This window comes from Artemia franciscana, chromosome 20 (assembly GCF_032884065.1).
Source record: "Artemia franciscana chromosome 20, ASM3288406v1, whole genome shotgun sequence".
NCBI classification, from domain to species: domain Eukaryota; kingdom Metazoa; phylum Arthropoda; class Branchiopoda; order Anostraca; family Artemiidae; genus Artemia; species Artemia franciscana.
Window position 1 is genome coordinate 4,995,225 of NC_088882.1, and position 15,025 is coordinate 5,010,249.

The 15,025-nt window shown below is 30.2% G+C and overlaps 1 long non-coding RNA gene across 2 annotated transcripts in view; it reads right to left on the bottom strand.

The window, feature by feature from the left end:
- Positions 1 to 1,216: 1,216 nt before the first annotated feature.
- LOC136040351 (uncharacterized) overlaps positions 1,217 to 15,025 on the bottom strand; it is a 31,938-nt gene continuing 18,129 nt past the window's right edge. For both annotated transcript variants that reach the window (XR_010620693.1, XR_010620692.1), the window contains exon 3: positions 1,217 to 1,351. This is a non-coding gene — a long non-coding RNA (uncharacterized LOC136040351). The remainder of the gene's footprint in view (positions 1,352 to 15,025) is intronic.

Sequence of the window (15,025 nt, forward strand, 5' to 3'; positions counted from 1 at the left end):
AGAGAAAAAACTAAAAAGGAAAAAAAAGAAAAAAGAAAAAACTAAAAATGAAAAAAATGAAATATACATGACATCATATTCAATATGACATAAAAAAAACAACAAAAAACAAAAAAAAGGAAAAACTGAAAAAAAGAAGGCGTGTCGCTGTATTACAAAAGCAATGCGTGTATAATTATCCTACAATGTCACCAAAGAGAGAACATAAGGAGGAAACACCAGAGCAACGCAAAACCAAGCTTGCGGCTCAAAGAGAAAGGGCCAGGTTAGGAATGTCTAGTTTACTTCAACAATTCGATCCAAAAATTACATAGCGTTGCCGGGACCCAAAACACAAGGGACAATGAGAATCCATATATAGAAGTCTGCCGCGTGCCATGCAGGGGCCCGGCGGTGAAGCCACCGGGACCCAACACCGGTGTGATGATATGGTGGATCCCGGTTATTAGAGATAGTGGTGTTAACAATTAAGCGTTTAAATCAGCTGCCACAGCAACCCCAATGAACATTAGGAATCCTTCAAGCCCTGTACAAAAATTACCGCTCAACAAATTGCTTATACACAATCTGGCAAAGTATTATTGATGCCATATTTTAAAGCGGAAAATCATGTCACTAATATTTAGATCAAATAGCCTACTAGAGTAAAACTTTAAGGAGAAAAATAGCAGTGGATTTACGGTGTAGCATTCATCAAAATAAAGATAAACAAACACTACTTGTGAGATTAGGAGGCAAAGTATGCGATTTCAATTCCACAAATCGTAACGACAAAAACAATGATGTTTTTATATGTTTGGAAGACTATGTGACTAAATGTCCAATTCTGATAATTAGGAGAGGGATAGCATAAATTTTCCTTAAGGGAGGGGGTTAGGGGTAAAAACACCGAAATTTTAAATGTAGGCATCTATTTTAAAGCAGAAGTTCTCCACGTTAGACTTTGGATGAGAGAAGATTCTTTTTTGAAGAAACACAGAAATCACTGGTGTGTCAGCATTTTATTGCTTTCTCTTATGCTGATTCTACAAAAAAAAAAAAAACAAAAAAAAAAAAAAAACAAAAAAAAAAAAAAAAAAAAAAAACACTATAGCATAAAATATTTATCTGCGGATGTGGATCAGCTAATAAAATCTTTTTTATTCATATAAAATAAAAGCAGTATATAACTTACGACTTTAGCAATATTTAGCATATTCCATGGTATATTCCCAGCTTTGCTTTTCACTATAGAATATATTTCAAACCCTGCAAATAACAAAAGCCAGCCACAAGGCAACCAAATTAGAACCGTTTTTTGAAAACAATCTGTAAAATCTGGAGTATCTGAATTCCATGTTAAGTTTGCGTCCTGAAAATAAAAATGATTTAATGCAGGTTTTGACTTTGACTAACCGTAAATGAATAATTTAAACGAAATTTGCTTATTAATTTCACTTTTTTGGCTAAATGCCTTTCTCAAAGTTTTGATCGGACGATTTTGAGAAAAATGGGTGGCGGAGGGAGCCTAGTTGCCCTCGAATTTGTGGTTGCTTAAAAAGGCCACTAGAACTTTTAATTTTATTTACGAACTTTTTTATTAGTAACAAATATACATAACTTACGAATTAACTTTCATAACGAACTTTTAAATTTGTTTACTTTATTACAGATATGAGGGGGTTCGCCCCCACTTCAATACCTTGCTTTTTACACTAAAGTTTCAATAAATGTTTCAATTCCTTAAGAATGACTCCTGAATCACAAACACCGTTTAATTAGAATAAATAGCTGTTTTGAAATTACTAAAAATACATTAGCGTAAAGAACGAGACTTTGAGGAGGGGAGGAGCCTCCTCATATGCGCAGTAATTTCTGTTTGTTTTAAGTTTTAATGTTGCTCCTTACTTTCGGTTGAAAAAACTTGTTTTTATTTAATTTCTCATTTTTTTAAATAATGCTGAAAAATCCAGCGCCCCCTTCATGGAAATTCTCCTCCCCCATGATAAATTCCTTCGTGGAAAGATCCTCCCACGTAACCCTCTCCCCCGAGCCACCTCCCAACATCAGAAAAATCCCCTCTGAAAACATCTATGTACCTCCCAATAACCAATACAATATGTAAACAATGGGCAAAGTTCATAACTTGCAGCCCTTCCCCCGGGAATTGTGGGGGATCAAGTCGTCTTCAAAGACAGAGTTATTAGATCTGTCGACTATGCTGAAAAAATAGCTACCCCAAAAATTGATCTGGTGATACTGGGAAAAAATGAGTGTGGGAGGGGGCCTAGTTGCCCTCCAATACTTTTGGTTGCTTAAAAAGGCACTAGAGCTTTTAATGTCCAAAAGAATGAGCCCTTTCGCGACATTTTAGGACCATTGATACGATCACCCCTGGAAAAAAACAAACAAACAAATAAATACGCATCCGTGATCTTTCTTCTGGCAAAAAAATAAAAAATTCCACATTTTTACAGATAGGAGCTTGAAACTTCAACAGTAGGGTTCTCTGATACGCTGAGTCTGATGGTGTGATTTTCATTAAGATTCCTTTAGGGGGTGTTTTCCCATTTTTCGAAAATGAGGCAAATTTTCTCAGGCTCATAACTTTTGATGGTAAAACTAATGTATTAAAAATCAGCATAAAAATCCGAATCTGATGATTCATCTATTGGTATCGAAATTCCCTTTTTTAGAGTTTTGGTTAATATTGAGCCGGGTCGCTCCCTACTACAGCTCGTTACAACAAACTATTTGATTTTGTTCAATTAGGTTATACGCAAGATTTTTAGATGAAAAGTCTGTTTTATTTAGTAAGAGTCACATAGAAGACGACTTGGACATACTCAGTAGAGTTAGTAGTCACCCTGGCATATTTTTTTTTTTTTTTTACTTGCCTACAAACAATCCTTTATCAGACATAAGTCTCTTTTATGTTTGTTGTTTGTTTTTAGTGGGTTTGTGTTTTCCCCCATCTTGTTATTTATATGCACAGACAATGGGACAGCGTAGAATATTGTATATTCGCAAGTTTTATGTAGTTAATTTATAGTGTATATGTATATCTATCTATATATATATATATATATATATATATATATATATATATATATATATATATATATATAATATATATATATATATATATATATATATATATATATATATATATATATATATATATATATAAATATATATATATATATATACATATTATATATATATATGTATATATATATATATATATATATATATATATATATATATATATATATATATATATATATATATATATATACTAGCTGTTGCAGGGGGCGCTTCTTGCCCCCACCCCACCCCCCAAGCCCCCTCGCGCGCGTAAGTCGTTACACGCAATATTAGTTACGCGCCATTGTAGTTGTGTCAATGTGTCCCACCTGTGATATATATATATATATATATATATATATATATATATATATATATATATATATATATATATATATATATATATATATATATATATATATATATATATATATATATATATATATATATATATATATATATATATACTAACTGTTGGTACCTGTTTGTTAGGGGCACTTCGCAAAAACCCCAACCCCCCCCTCCCCAAGCCCCCCCGCGTGCGTAAGTCGTTACGCACCATTGTAGTTGTGTCCCTTTGTCCCACCTGTGAATATAGAAAGATATATATATATATATATATATATATATATATATATATATATATATATATATATATATATATATATATATATATATATATATATATATATATATATATATATATATATATATATATATATATATATGTTTTTAAATACGTAAAACTTGCGAATATACAACAGTCTTCGATGTCCCATTGTCTGTGCATATAAATAGATTGTCAAGTTTACCCACTCTTGAACAGGCAACATAAAATTGTCCGTGGGAAAAGCAATCCATATTCAGATCTATACCTGATTATTCTAATGATTGCCCTTGAGCTTTGTTGATGGTGATTGCTAATCAAACATTCCCTGTGTCCCCGTCGTGATTTATATATCCCCCTGTGCCCCCGGCATCCCCCTTGTAGTTGTGTCCCTGTGTCCCAGTCGTCATTTATATTCCCACTATCCCGGTCGTCATTTGTGTCCCAGTTTCCCAGTCTGTAATTTCTCTTTGAGCGTCCCAGTCGTCATTTATATTCCCTGTGTCCCGGTCGTCATTTGTGTCCCGGTCTGTAGTCCCTGTCGTCATTTATATCTCCCGGTCGTTATTTGTGTCCCAGTGTCCCAGTCTGTAATTTCTCTTTGAGTGTCCCGGTCGTCATTTATATTCCCTGTGTCCCGATTTTTAGTTTTCTTTTTCTCCTTTATTTTTCAGTTTTTTTTCCTGTTTTTAGTTTTTTTTTCTTTTTCAATTTTAGTTTTTTTAGTTCTTTTATTGGTTTCTGTTTTTTTTCTTTTTAGTTTTTTTTGTAGTTTTTACCTTTTTTAGTTTTTTTTCAGTTTTTTTTCTTTTTTAGCTTTTAGTTTTTTACCTTTTTTAGTTTTTTTTTAGCTTTTTAGCTTTTTTAGTTTTTTTAGTATTTTCTTTTTAGTTTTTTGTGTAGTTTTTACCTTTTTTAGTTTTTTTTTCTTTTGTATTAATGCTAAAGCCAAGGTTCGAACCTGGAACCTCTCGGAACTGGAACCTGGAACATAACGCTTTACCAACTCAGCTATTTCGGCTTGAATACATTCGTTTTTGAATTGGTATATGATGAAATAATTCAGACGTCATCTAATGACGTCACTCGACAGACACACAGATAACTTATTTTTATATTGATAGATATATATAAATAGATTGTCAGGTTTACCGACTCTTGAACATGCAACATATAATTGCCCATGGGAAAAACAATCCGTATTCAGATCTATACCTCATTATTCTAATGATTGCCCTTGAGCTTTGTTGATGGTTGCTAATCAAACATTCCCTGTGTCCCCATCGTCATTTATATATCCCCCTGTGCCCCCCGGCGTCCCCGTTGTAATTGTGTCCTTGTGTCCCAGTCGTCATTTATATTCCCTGTGTCCCGGTCGTTATTTGTGTCCCAGTGTCCCTTCTTTTTAGCTTTTTTTTGGTTTTTACCCTTTTTTTGGCTTTTTTAGTTTTTTTCTTTTTTCTTTTTAGTTTTTTTGTAGTTTTTATCCTTTTTAATTTTTTTTATTTTATTTTTTTAGCTTTCTTTTTCTCCTTGATTTTTCAGTTTTTTTCTTTTTTTAGTTTTTTTCTTTTTAAGTTTTTAGCTTTTTTACTTTTTTTATTAGTTTTTTTTGCTTTTTAGTTTTTTGGTAGTTTTTACCTTTTTTTTTTTTTTTTCTTTTCTAGTTTTTAGTTTTTTACCTTTTTTTAGTTTTTTTAGTTTTTTAGCCTTTTTAGATTTTCTTACTATTAAATCTTTATAGTTTTTTTGTAGTTTTTACCTTTTTTAGTTTTTTTCTTCTTTTGTATTAATGCTAAAGCCAAGGTTCGAACCTGGAGCCTCTCGGACCTAGAACCTGGAACATAACGCTTTACCGACTCAGCTACTTCGGCTTGAATACATTCGTTTTTGAATTGGTATATGATGAAATATTTCAGACGTCATATGCGGACAAACACGACGTCAGTCGACAGACAGACAGACACACAAACAAACAACTTATTTTTATATATATATATATATATATATATATATATATATATATATATATATATATATATATATATATATATATATATATATATATATATATATATATATATATATATATATATATATATATATATTTAACTACGTAAGACTTGCGAATATACAAAATTCTTGGCTGTCCCATTGTCTCTGCATATACATAGATTGTCAGGTTTACCGACTCTTGAACATGCAACATATAATTGTCCATGGGAAAAACAATCTGTATTCAGATCTATACCTCATTATTCTAATGATTGCCCTTGAGCTTTGTTGATGGTGATTGCTAATCAAACATTCCCTGTGTCCCCGTCATCATTTATATATGCCCCTATGCCCCCCGGCGTCCCTTTTGTTGTTGTTTCCCTGTGTCCCGGTCGTCATTTGTGTCCTCCTGTCCCAGTCTGTAATTTCTCTTTGAGTGTCGCGGTCGTCATTTATATTCCCTGTGTCCCTGTGTCCCGGTCGTCATTTTTTCCCGGTCGTCATTTGTGTTCCGGTGTCCCGGTCTGTAATTTCAGACCGGGAAGGATGGCCCTAGATTGGCAGGTTTACCAACTCTTGAACATGCAACATAATAATTTTCCATGGGAAAACAATCCGGATTCAGATCTATACCGCAGTTTTCTAACGATTGCCCTTGAGGTTTGTTGATGGTGATTGCTAATCGAACATTCCCTGTGTCCCCGTCTTCATTTATATATCCCCCTGTGCCCCCGGCGTCCCCGTTGTAGGTGTGTCCCTGTGTCCTGGTTTTCATTTATATTTCCTGTGTCCCGGTCGTCATTTGTGTCCCGGTATCCCAGTCTGTAATTTCTCTTTGAGTGTCCCGGTCGTCATTTATATTCCCTCTGTCCCAGTCGTCATTTGTGTCCCGGTGTCCCGGTCTGTAATTTCTCTTTAAGTGTCCTGGTCGTCATTTATATTCCCTGTGTCCCGGTCTTCATTTGTGTCCCGGTGTACCGGTCTGTAGTGTCATCTTATAATGACGTCATATACAAAGCCTTATATACATATAAAGACGTCAAATGCAAACCCACAAACAAACTAACATGCATATATACAATTGATTTATATATATACAAACCCCCCCCGCGCGCGTAAGTCGTTACGCGCCATATTAGTTACGCGCCATTGTAGTTGTGTCCCTATGTTCCACCTGTGAATATAGATATATATATATATATATATATATATATATATATATATATATATATATATATATATATATATATATATATATATATATATATATATATATATATATATATGTTTTTAACTACGTAAAACTTGCGAATATACAACATTCTTTGCTGTCCCATTGTCTGTGCATATAAATAGATTGTCAGGTTTACCGACTCTTGAACATGCAACATATAATGGTGCATGGGAAAACAATCCGTATTCAGATCTATACCTCATGATTCTAATGATTGCCCTTGAGCTTTGTTGATGGTGATTGCTAATCGACCATTCCCTGAGTCGCCATCGTCATTTATATATCCATCGTATTTTATATATTTTTTTCTTTTTAGTTTTTTTGTAGTTTTTACCTTTTTTTTTAGTTTTTTTATTTTTTTTTACTTATGTCCTGGTCGTCATTTATACTCCCTGTGTCCCGGTGCTTTGTTGATTGCTAATCGAACATTCCTTTTGTCCCGGTCGCTTTTTCTTTGAGTGTCGTCATTTATTTAGATTGTCAGGTTTACCGACTCTTGAACATGCAAAATATAATTGTCCACGGGAAAAACAATCCATATTCAGATCTATACCTCATGATTCTAATGATTGCCCTTGAGCTTTGTTGATGGTGATTGCTAATTGAACATTCCCTGTGTCCCGGTCGTCGTTTATATTCCCAGTATCCCGGTCGTCATTTGTGTCCCAGTGTTCCAGTCTGTAATTTCTCTTTGAGCGTCCCGTTCGTCTTTGTTTGATGGTGAGCTTTGTTGCCCCTTGAGCTTTGTTGATGGTGATTGCTAATCGAACATTGCCTGTGTCCCCGTCGTCATTTATGTCCCCCCTGTGCCCCCGGCGTCACCGTTGTAGTTGTGTCCCTGCGTCCCGGTCGTCATTTATATTCCCTGTGTCCCGGTCGTCATCCCGGTATACATTCGTTTATGAATTGGTATATGATGAAATAAATTTTAATTTTTTCCCTTTTTTTCCTTTTAGTTTTTTTTATTGCTTTTGACCTTTTTTTAGGTTTTTTAGTTTTTTTATTTTTTCTTTTTAGTTTTTTTTTGAAGTTTTTATCTTTTTAGTTTTTTTTATTTTTATTTATATTTTTTTAGTTTTCTTTTTCTCCTTTATTTTTCAGTTTTTTTCCTTTTTTTAGTTTTTTTTTCTTTTTTAGTTCTTTTAGTTTTTACCTTTTTTAGTTTTTTTTAGTTTTTTAGATGAAAATTTTTTTTAGTTTTTTTCCTTTTTTTCTTTTTAGTTTTTTATTGGTTTTTACCTTTTTTTTAGCTTTTTCAGTTTTTTTTTCGTTTTTTCTTTTTACTTTTTTAGTTTTTATATTTTTTATTTTTTTTTTATTTTTATTAATTTTATTAGTTTTCTTTTTCTCTTCTATTTTTCAGTTTTTTCCTTTTTTTTAAGTTTTTTTTTTTAGTTTTTAGTTTAGGTTTTTTTTTAGTTTTTAGTTTTTTAGTTTTTTTAGTTTTTTTAGTTTTTTAGCTTTTTTATTTTTTTTATTAGTTTTTATTTTTTTTTGTAGTTTTTGCCTTTTTTTAGTTTTTCCACAGTGGATCGTCACCTGATCCACAGATCCACAGATCCACAGATCCACAGACAACTTATTTTTATATATATAGAAGATATATATATATATATATATATATATATATATATATATATATATATATATATATATATATATATATATATATATATATATATATATATATATATATATATATATATACTAGCTGTTGGGGTGGCGCTTCGCGCCACCCCAACACCTAGTTGGTGGGGGCGCTTCGCGCCCCCCCCCCCAAGCCCCCCCGCACGCGTAAGTCGTTACGCGCCATAATAGTTACGCGCCATTGTAGTTGTGTCCCTATGTCCCACCTGTGAATATAGATAGATATATATATATATATATATATATATATATATATATATATATATATATATATATATATATATATATATATATATGGTTTTAACTACGTAAAACTTGCAAATATACAACATTCTTTGCTGTCCCATTGTCTTTGCATATAAATAGATTGTCAGGTTTACCGACTCTTGAACATGCAGCATATAATGGTCCATGGGAAAACAATCTGTATTCAGATCTATACCTCATGATTCTAATGATTGCCCTTGAGCTTTGTTGATGGTGATTGCTAATCGACCATTCCCTGTCCCGGTGTCTCGGTCGTCATTTATATCCCCCTGTTTCCCCCGGTGTCCCCGTTGTAGTTGTGTCCCTGTGTCCCGGTCGTCATTTATATTCCCTGTGTCCCGGTCGTCATTTGTATCCCGGTGTCCCGGTCTGTATATACATTCGTTTTTTAGTTTTGTTTTTCTCCTTTATTTTTTTCCTTTTTTTTTTTCTTTTTTAGTTTATTTAGATTTTTAGATTTTTTAGTTTTTTTATTAGTTTTTAGTTTTTTTTTCTTTTTTTTTGTAGTTTTTACCTTCTTTTTAGTTTTGTTAGTTTTTTTTTTACTTATGTCCTGGTCGTCATTTATACTCCCTGTGTCCCGGTGCTTTGTTGATTGCTAATCGAACATTCCTTTTGTCCTGGTCGCTTTCTCTTTGAGTGTCGTCATTTATTTTTTTCTTTTTTAGTTCTTTTAGTTTTTACCTTTTTTAGTTTTTTTTAGTTTTTTAGATGAAAATTTTTTTTAGTTTTTTCCTATTTTTCTTTTTAGTTTTTTATTGGTTTTTACCTTTATTTTAGCTTATTTTTCAGTTTTTTCCTTTTTTTAGTTTTTTTTTTTTTTTTTTTTTTTTAGTTTTTTACATTTTTTTAGTTTTTTTAGTTTTTTTAGTTTTTTAGCTTTTTTACTTTTTTTTATTAGTTTTTAGTTTTTTTTGTAGTTTTTGCCTTTTTTAATTTTTTCAGTTTTTTTTTAGTTTTTTATTGGTTTTTACCTTTATTTTAGCTTATTTTTCAGTTTTTTCCTTTTTTTTAGTTTTTTTTAGTTTTTAGTTTTTTTAAGCTTTTTACCTTTTTTTAGTTTTTTTAGTTTTTTTAGTTTTTTAGCTTTTTTATTTTTTTATTAGTTTTTAGTTTTTTTTTGTAGTTTTTGCCTTTTTTTAGTTTTTTTAGTTTTTTAGCTTTTTTATTAGTTTTTAGTTTTTTTTTGTAGTTTTTGCCTTTTTTTAGTTTTTTTCTTTTTAGTTTTTTTTGTAGTTTTTACCTTCTTTTTAGTTTTGTTAGTTTTTTTTTTTACTTATGTCCTGGTCGTCATTTATACTCCCTGTGTCCCGGTGCTTTGTTGATTGCTAATCGAACATTCCTTTTGTCCTGGTCGCTTTCTCTTTGAGTGTCGTCATTTATTTTTTTCTTTTTTAGTTCTTTTAGTTTTTACCTTTTTTAGTTTTTTTTAGTTTTTTAGATGAAAATTTTTTTTAGTTTTTTCCTTTTTTTCTTTTTAGTTTTTTATTGGTTTTTACCTTTATTTTAGCTTATTTTTCAGTTTTTTCCTTTTTTTAGTTTTTTTTATTTTTTATTTTTTTTTAGTTTTTTACCTTTTTTTAGTTTTTTTAGTTTTTTAGCTTTTTTACTTTTTTTATTAGTTTTTAGTTTTTTTTGTAGTTTTTGCCTTTTTTTAATTTTTTCAGTTTTTTTTTAGTTTTTTATTGGTTTTTACCTTTATTATAGCTTATTTTTCAGTTTTTTCCTTTTTTTTAGTTTTTTTTAGTTTTTAGATTTTTTAAGCTTTTTACCTTTTTTTAGTTTTTTTAGTTTTTTTAGTTTTTTAGCTTTTTTATTTTTTTTATTAGTTTTTAGTTTTTTTTGTAGTTTTTGCCTTTTTTTAGTTTTTTTAGTTTTTTAGCTTTTTTATTAGTTTTTAGTTTTTTTTGTAGTTTTTGCCTTTTTTTAGTTTTTTTCTTTTTAGTTTTTTTGTAGTTTTTACCTTCTTTTTAGTTTTGTTAGTTTTTTTTTTTACTTATGTCCTGGTCGTCATTTATACTCCCTGTGTCCCGGTGCTTTGTTGATTGCTAATCGAACATTCCTTTTGTCCTGGTCGCTTTCGCTTTGAGTGTCGTCATTTATTTTTTTCTTTTTTAGTTCTTTTAGTTTTTACCTTTTTTAGTTTTTTTTAGTTTTTTAGATGAAAATTTTTTTTAGTTTTTTCTTTTTTTCTTTTTAGTTTTTTATTGGTTTTTACCTTTATTTTAGCTTATTTTTCAGTTTTTTCCTTTTTTTTAGTTTTTTTTTATTTTTTTTAGTTTTTTACCTTTTTTTAGTTTTTTTAGTTTTTTTAGTTTTTTAGCTTATTTACTTTTTTTATTAGTTTTTTGTTTTTTTTTGTAGTTTTTGCCTTTTTTTAGTTTTTTCAGTTTTTTTTTTAGTTTTTTATTGGTTTTTACCTTTATTTTAGCTTATTTTTCAGTTTTTTTTTTTTTAGTTTTTTTTAGTTTTTAGTTTTTTTAGTTTTTTACCTTTTTTTAGTTTTTTTAGTTTTTTTAGTTTTTTAGCTTTTTTATTTTTTTAATTAGTTTTTAGTTTTTTTTGTAGTTTTTGCCTTTTTTTAGTTTTTTTAGTTTTTTAGCTTTTTTATTAGTTTTTAGTTTTTTTTGTAGTTTTTGCCTTTTTTTAGTTTTTTTAGTTTTTTAGCTTTTTTATTTTTTTTATTAGTTTTTAGTTTTTTTTTTAGTTTTTGCCTTTTTTTAGTTTTTTCAGTTTTCAGTTTTGTCACCTGATCCAGTTTTTTCAGGTGACGTCACCTGATCCACAGATCCACACACAGACAACTTATTTTTATATATATAGATATATATATATATATATATATATATATATATATATATATATATATATATATTATATATATATATATATATATATATATATATATATATATATATATATATATATTTATATATATATATAGTTTCTTTTTTAGTTATTTCTTTTTTAGTTTTTTCTTTTCTTAGTTTTTTTCTTTTTTAGTTATTCTTTTTTTATAGTTTCTTCTTTTTATTCATTTGTTTTCTTCAATTTGTCAATGTTCATTCTAACATTGACACTTGGAAAAATCTTTACGTGTCAAGCATGCTAAAGCTCAACAATTTATAATAATCCTCAAACTTTTGGGTATCTGTTATAAGGTTTTCGAATTACTTTAATCTATTGTCGAAATACATTGAAATATTTGTGCAATTCCCGTTTTTTTTAGTTTTTTCTTTTTTTTAGTTTTTAGCTTTTTAATAGTTTTTTTTCTTTTTAGTTTTTTACCTTTTTTTATTTTTTTAGGTTTTTTCTTTTTAGGTTTTTTCTTTTTTTAATTTATTCTATTTTTTAGTTTTTTGTTTTTTGGTTTTTTCTTTCTAGTCTTTTTTAGTTTTTTACCTTTTTTCTTTTTTCAGTTTTATTTTTTCAGTTGGTGACATTCTATCTTTTCGAATGTGTTTCAATTTGTCAATCTTCATTCTAACATTGACAGTTGGAAAAATCTTCATGTGCCAAGCATGCTAAAGCTCAACAATTCATAATAAACCTCAAAAATATAAGTATCTGTTTTAAGGTTTTTGAATTACTTTAATCTATTGTCAAAATATTTTGAAATATTTATGCAATTCCCAGTTTTTACATTTTTAGTTTCAGTTTTCTTTTTCTTCTTTATTTCTCAGAGGTAAATACATATCGCCGATCCTTTGTTTTTTTAACTAAAATCTGGTAGGCATTGATGACCTTATCCAAGTCAAAATCCCAAACCCAATCATCATCGCTATCATTTTCAGTTTTGACACGTTTTGACTCTCACTGCCCAGGTTGATCTTCATCTAACAGCGCGGTTTTGCGTTGTTATATTTATGTAAAATCTTGCATATGATATTTCATAGAAGTTAGACACTAATATAAATAAATAACTCTTAAAATAAGTAAAAACTAAATGGAATATTCTCTCAATAAAACTGTATTGAATATTATTGCTTCAAATGAAATTTTTTTCTAAATAAAATTGCTTCTAATGGCATTGACGATGTGATTTCTGCTACAATGCCTTGCAACGGTAAGATTTGAACCTAGGTACCATTGGCTTTGGCCTCAAGGTCTAATCCACTGCACCATCGCAAGGTATTCATATGTATGTAAAACCTTGCATATGATATTTGATAGAAATTAGAATTTGTCGTGGTCGTCATTTATATTCCCTGAGTCCCGGTGTCCCGGTCGTCATTTTTGTCCCGGTCGTCAATTGTGTTCCGGTGTCTCGATCTGTAATTTCCCTTTGTGCGTCCTGGTCGTCATTTATATTCCCTGTGTCCCGGTCCGCCATTTGTGTCCCGGTAGTATTATATACATATATCATGCTTTTTTAAAATATTTTTCTTTAATATATTTCAAGACGTTTCATACATGTCAAGATTTTTTTACTCCAACGACTTCCCAGCTAGTCACTGATAAATTTCATAGTAAAACTTAAAGTATTTGGTTCAGTGCGATGCTGGTAAGCGACGATTGCCACACACACTTATGCTAATCTGGCTATATAATAAAATTGCTTCTAATGAATTTGACAATCTGATTTCTGCTGCAATATCTTGCAACGGTAAGATTTGAATCTAAATACCATTGGATTTGGCCTCAAGGTCTAATCCACTGCACCATCGCGAGGTATTAATATGTAAAATCTTACATATGATATTTCATAGAAATTAGATACTAATATAAATAAATAAATAACTCTTAAAACAAGTAAAAACTAAATGGAATATTCTCTAAATAAAATTGTATTGAATATTATTGCTTCTAATGAAAATTGCTTCTAAATAAAATTGCTTCTAATGGCATTGACGATGTGATTTCTGCTGTAATGCCTTGCAACGGTAAGATTTGAACTTAAGTACCATTGGATTTGGCCTCAAGGTCTAATCCACTGCACCATCGCAAGGTATTCATATTTACGTAAAACCTTGCATATGATATTTCATAGAAATTAGATACTAATATAAATAAATAAATAACTCTTAAAACAAGTAAAAAATAAATGGAATATTCTTTAAATAAAATTGTATTGATTATTCAAGTCAAACTTAAAACGAACAAAAACTACTTCAAGCAGGAGTCAAAGTGTTTTAGACCAGAATGTCAAAGTTTACGATTATTATTTTGCTGAACCTTTTCCCAGGGTTGGAACAATCCCTCAACAACCAATCCCAAGTGTTCAAGCAAAGATAAACAGCCGTGTCCTACATCTGTTATAGGTACTAAAATCATGTGTACCCTAATAAAGCCAATGAATAGCAAAGAGGGAATCTATTTTTCATTGGTCCTGCTCCAAAGTAAAATCTTAGCTTTGGAAAGTCACAATTAGTTACAGAAATATGAAGGATTAGCAATGGAGTACAAATTCGTAGCAATGGGTACATTTATTTTTGTTTTGTTTTTTGGAATAATTAATCAAGATTGACAACGATGTTAAACTGATAATTTTTTTTCTGTATTCCTTCTCGTATATATATATTTGTAACTGAAACCCCTGATGATAATCCAGACACCTTATATTTGGATGTCACTATGGAAAAAAATCGGATAGCCCCCCATCCACACCCCTTGTTTCCCAAAGAAAATCCTAATCGATTAAAGCCAGTTAGAAGCACTTCAGAACTACGAAAACTGTCCAGATTAACAAAAAGCCTCGATTAACTAAAGATTTTTGAAAGCAGAAAAATGAGCATCTGGTATTTTTACTTTTGTCACTTACGGCTTCTTGGTACTTCATCATTCAAAACATTGAATATACGGTCAGATTTTAAATTCTCTGTTTTGAAATTTTTGTCCGACTCGTACAAAAGTAACAAAATATATTTGAAGAGAATTTTGCACACAGAAACCTTGTTAGTCATCTAGTCACTAATCTTTTTCTGTGTAGGCCCCCTTCATAATTTTTCTACCCCCCTCCCCCTATCCTCTTAAATACAAATCCAGAGTAAGGCCCTGGTATGGGGGGCGAACCAAATAAAAATATATTATCGATTCTGGATTCATGGCTCATCAGTCTAACCTTATCTTGTATGTATGATCCCTAAAAAAGGCGGCATTAGTCTTTCAGTCTCACTTTGCAGTGCATTGAATTTGTTATTTTCCAAATTATTCTTTTCCATATCTTATTATCAGAAATTAAGCCATAACTCCCTACCCATCTTATAGAA